The sequence below is a fragment of the Psammomys obesus genome, unplaced genomic scaffold, assembly GCF_907164565.1.
Source record: "Psammomys obesus unplaced genomic scaffold, mPsaObe1.curated_primary_1811, whole genome shotgun sequence".
In the NCBI taxonomy this organism is placed as follows: Eukaryota; Metazoa; Chordata; class Mammalia; order Rodentia; family Muridae; genus Psammomys; species Psammomys obesus.
In genome coordinates this window covers 7,461,820-7,467,563 of record NW_026586816.1, presented here as the reverse complement: position 1 = coordinate 7,467,563, position 5,744 = coordinate 7,461,820, and positions in this window count along the sequence as shown.

Sequence of the window (5,744 nt, the reverse complement as noted above, 5' to 3'; positions counted from 1 at the left end):
AGAAAGAAAGAAAGAAAGAAAGAAAGAAAGAAAGAAAGAAAGAAAGAGAGAGAAAGAGAGAGAGAGAGAAAAGAAGGAAAGAAGAAAGTAATAGAATAAATAAAGAAAAGAAAACACAATGAACTCAAACTCACCCCTCTTGTGGACCTCGTTCATACTATAGGCTCCCAATTTGCATTGTCTTCTCCAGTACTTCACAGGAGCATGATTTCATCTGTTTCAAAATCATTCTTCATTATCTATAAGAAGCACTCTAGCCTCCCAACTTACCCAAGAAGGCTCTTCCTACTCTGACCTCAACCTCTCCTCTCAGCCTCTCAGGTGCCAGATGTTCACTTGGACCAGAATGGTCTTCGGGCTCATTTCCTACTTCACTGTTATGGAAGATAATTCTATTTCCCCCAATCCTTAAACAAAACTAAGCTTCACCCCCCTATAACATTCCCCAAGTGTTTGGCCTCAAATCTGGGAGCCAGCATGCATGTGTGCCTCTGGGACGATCCTTTAGTCCCTGGAATCATTCTTGTAGAGTCCTAATGAAGGCTCATCGGTTAGTCCATACATGCTTGCCCAAGTCAGGCAGACTGGGCAAATATGCCTCACTTTTCTCAACTGCATCATTTAAAGAGTCCATCAGAATTATAAACACACAGAGATAATCTGGGTAAAAGGCAATTTGAGCGCGGTAAGGAGAAAGCTACCTTCAGGGAAAGCATCTTGCCTGCGTTCTTGGTCACATGTTTTTTTGTTTTTCCATAGATCAGAGTAGTCATGGCTTTAAAGACAAAAAGCCCACAATGAGATAAGACAACTTAGCTAATATAAGAGCCTCAGAGAAGTCATATTGTAATGGTAGTTTAAAAGAATAAAGAATGATTCCAGGAGTTTTATTATTCATGTTTTAAGATATTTTTTAATTAAAAGATTATTTTCAACTAAAAAGACAGTTTTTCTTTTTATAGAAAAATAAAGATAACAAATGGTAGAGGAGAAAAAATAATTACTCATATTCCCATTATGTCCAGAACAGCAATAATGCATGCAAAAAGCCTTTCTACATCTTAGTATATTTTTGTTTGTTTTGTACCAGCATTTGACATTCTATTTTGAAAGTATTGTTATAGTAGGAGAATTTTTCTTATTATTAGACATATAGGCATAATTTCACTTTTTATAGCATTCCCTCAAGAGGATACACTGTTAACTACTCCTCTTTGGTTGTTTATTTAAATTATTTACAATTTGCATTCCTATAAATAAACCTAGAGGAATGGCTTTATGCATATGACTTTTTCTATATTTAGGATTATTTACTGAGAAAACATCTGAAGCAGTAGAATTCCCTGGGCAAGCACAGGCTTGCATATATGGCTCTAACTCCATCACTGTCAGGCTGAGCCCTCAGCCCTCGGAAACAACTTGAGTAAGACAAGCCCAGAAAGGAGCTGTGATCAGACAGTCTCTGTGCCTGACTTTATGCCAGCACTGTGTGTTGTCACAGATTACAGATGTGGCCTGAGTTCTCTCAGTTCCTGTGTCCACATGTCTTCAAACTCCTTCAGTCAAACTGAGTCCCAGGCTTGGCCAATGGACATCAGCATGCAGGGTATAAAGGAGCTTGAAAATCAGAAGGCTGCTGATGAAAGCTATCCTTCTCTGCCTGCAGAGTAGTGACCCTTAAGTAGAAGATAGAAAACAGACAGGACCTCATCTTGTTTTCTCACCAGCCTGCCAATGGCCAAGCACAGAAGTGAGGGCATTCTATCACACACCCACCTGGATACACATACATGAAAGTGCTGAGAAAATGTCAGCAGGCCCATCCAACCAACCCAAAGAGTATGCACTAAAAACAGTGCTATTTAATGTTACTAATTTAAAGGGCAGTTTGTCATGCAGAGCAAAGCAATTATAAAAATTCTATGTAGGGTAAAGTAATTGCTAACATGTCAGCACCGTCCATGTGTCACTGAATTGATTCTTCACTTAGATGGCTTTGTCTTCTAATTAATAATCTATAACAGCCAACTCCTGAGTCAATGACAGAAGTTCTGACTATCTTATATACAGCAACAAATGCATTTAAAACCAAAGTTTAAGAAAAAATCTGCTGCTTTTCTTCTGAATTCTCCTGATGAAGAGATGACCTTTAATTTTTTAAAATTTCAGTTTCAGTTATAACACAGGCATCCACTTCCCTTTCAAACTGTGTTGGGGTCTGGCTCACGATGAGAAGAAAGTGATAAAGTAGCATGTGGAATCATGCCCTGAGTTCTCTGAAGAAAACTGTGGTTCACACCACCAAATACAGACAACACAACACCTACCTTCTCCCACCTCCACCAATGGCCAGGTCATGCAAGCAGGAGGAAGTATGCTTTATAGGAGAAGGAAGATGTGCAGTTTCAGCACGTGACTTAACTAGGCCACATGCCATTTGATAAGACTTGCTGATTTATCCACTTTTCAAAATATCATTAGAGAGCTTACACTTATGAAATCCTACTCTGTAGGCCCTAGTGGGGAAGGGCTTTAAAGGGGTTTTCTATAATGGAAAGAGGCTCAGTGCTGTCTGTTGGTCATTAACAGCTCCAAAAGAGAAAGGCAGCTTGGTTTTGAAGGTTTTTCTCAAAGGTTTTTGTGAGAAATTGGGGCTGAGAATGATCATGTCGATGGTCCCCAAAACAGGATGTGTCCTTCTCCCTAAAGTTGACTATGTTCAACTTCTTATCTACAAAACAGTAAGATAAAAATTTTGTGCTGTCTCACATCCATAGTTATCTTTCATGGAAACAGAATGAAAATACTCTGTCATAGAGGATGAAATAAGTAGATTTTCCTAACTATTCCTAAAGTTTTCTGCTTGAGTCTAGAAAAGACCAAGTACCAGTTGTCATTCCACAGCTTTGTGACCTGGAGTAAGTCTCAAGGCTTCACTCCCTTAAAAGCTATCCCCATTTTCCACTTAGAGCTAAGAGAATGCGCAAAGAAATTTTTCCAACGAAGAGTTTTGAGTTGAATTTACATCAGTCAAAATAAGTGGACCGTGAACATACTCGGTGATTAAAAGTACAATCCAGTCTTTCATCAGACTCTAAAAATACTATCTAAATTATTAACAGTGGTTGTCTGGGAAATTGTCGTATAAAACTGACCTATTTTAGGTCTAAGTTGAGGCTTTACTTTAATGGTTTTTTTGTTCTGTAACTAAGTTCATCTACAAAATGTAGGCTTAGAAGCTCTTGGGACAAATACACATGTTTAGAATCCATTGTAGTCAATGCCAACTGCCAGCAATTCCTGTACAATCACAGAAGTCACCAAAACCTACACAAACATGTTTCACCCTCTGAAGACTTCTATTCTAAATCCTTGCCGGTATTCCATTAATTTCTTGTCAGGAAATCCACTTACTTCTCCTCCATTAGAGTGTTTTCATGACAGATCATTATGAACTTTAAACAGCACAAATTAAGTTATCTTGCTGTTTTGTAGATCAGAAGTTGAACATGGTCATCAGTGGGCATAAGTGTAGGAGAGTGTTCCGTTCTGGAAGACCTATGAGAGAACTTATTTCCCTGTCCTTTCTAGCTTCTTAAACCACCAGCATTCCTGATTCCTGGATCTTTCCTTGATCTCCAAAGCCGGGGATGTATGTATCATCTTGCTGATACTTCATCCATCTTCACCCTTCTTTCTCACCACAGATAGAAAATAAAATGTAACTTTATGGAGTCATGTGATTAGACTGGGTCCATCCAGCTAATCTTAGAAAATCTCACCACATCAAAACCTCAGTTTAAGAACATCTTACCAAGTGTGGTAGTCAGCTTGGCATTCCTATAACAATTGTCTGGGATCATCAACCCACAAAAGGAGCAAGTTCACTGTGGCTCAGGTATAGAGGTTTCAGTCCAGGTGTAGAGGTTTGGTCCTTTTGCTTTTGGGGACTGCAGTTTGGCATTACAGTCTGACAGGGACACATGTGCAACAGACCTTCACCTCACTGCAAGCCAGGAAGCAAATGAGAAAGAAAGAGGAAATGATGTGGGTCCTACAATGTGCTTCAAAGACATGCCTCCAATGTCCTAAAGACTGCCCTCCGTTAGGCCCCGCCTCCTAAAGGTGCACTACTCCCTAAAAGTTCTACCCTGGGACACTAACCTGTACCACATGGACCTTTGGAACTGTAGGACCATATAAGGTAACATTCACAGTTCCCTAAAGATTCTGACATAAACATTTTGGGCAGCCATGATTCTCTCAAGTATATATTTTTAAATTGTGTCTCTGTCCTCTTAACGTCCTGACAACTGTTGGTCGCCTAGGAGACTTCTAAGTATTCTTACAGCCTCAAGCACCATCTTCCTGAGTATAAATGGAAACGTTTCCCGAGCATTCCTTTAGTCTGTCTACTGAAATCCGTTGATAATAGCCATTTTTAGTTACACTTTAATTCCCTACTGTCTTTCAAAGCCCTCCAACTACACCCGAGAAAGGACGCATGTGTGAATTTTCAAAGATCGAAAGCTGTGATTGTGTGCCTTAGAATCTCACAGTGTTTAAAAATACTAACTGCTTAATTGGTCCAAACTACTTACTATCTAATATAGTTCGATTTGCAAAGAAACCTCAAACAAAAAGGCAACTGGTGGTAACTTTGGAAAAATATCTCCTTGAAATCAAGGGATGTCATAGGAGAAAGTGAGTACTGTAAGTTTATAAAGTGCTGGCTCACCAGAGTACATGTGTGCAGATCACCAGAAGAATTAGCTGAAGGAATGAAACCGTATGGGACATGTCCTCACACAGTAAGTGAAGAAACAGTGATAGGCAAACTCCCTGCTAGGAGTGGAGCTAAGTGCTTTCTCCAAATGTCATGTCTTCTATTCAGCTTATTAGGAAGGCTTTGCTACGGCTTGGAAGCAAAATGTCCTCCAGTATCATGTGTTTGGACGCTTGTCTCCCATCTGGTCATGCTGCTTTGAAAGGCTTTAAAGCCCTAACAGGTAGGATGTTTTGGACAAAGTGGTTTTCTGGGTAGTTTCTGGGTGGCTCAGCCCTATCCCTGGGCCCTGCTCCACTGAGACATAAGGAGGTAGGGAATCTCAACTGCCTTACCTGAACACCATGGACAGCCTGTTGCTGTACTGTCCGTGGATGAACAGTACCCTCCAACCTCTAGCTAGCGGTGGAAAGACAACAGCAAACCCCTCTCTTAAGTTGCTCTTGTCAGGCATTCTGACATAGCAATGAGAAAAGCAAATACTATGTTCTAGATTTCATGTGAGTTTCTACCCATGAGACTCCCCTTGCGCTGAAGTGATGTTACCCAGGAGAGTAACTGAGCTGTGTGTGCAGCGCTCTCCACCGGGAGCCGGTTAGGCTCTGCACACAGGACCCGCAGGCGCCACTACAATGAACAGAGAATGGGAAAAGATGGAAGAGTGGAGCAGTGCCGCAGCGCATGCGCTGCGGAGAGAAGTAGACCTGGACGGACTTGACGGCGATGACAGATGTGAGAGAGGGCTAAGGGTGACAGTGGGACATGTCGTTGCTTAGTGGGGACAGCAGAATGGTGTGCAGCACCCCTAGAACTTATGTAGACATAAGCTCAGCACCCCTCCCCGAGCTGCAAAATCGGCCTGGCGCTGTGCAAAGACAGAAGCCCGAAATGCGGAGCGCTTCTCTGTGTGGAGTGGACCTTTGCAGAGGACCGCCACTCTGTGATTCACGGCGCCACT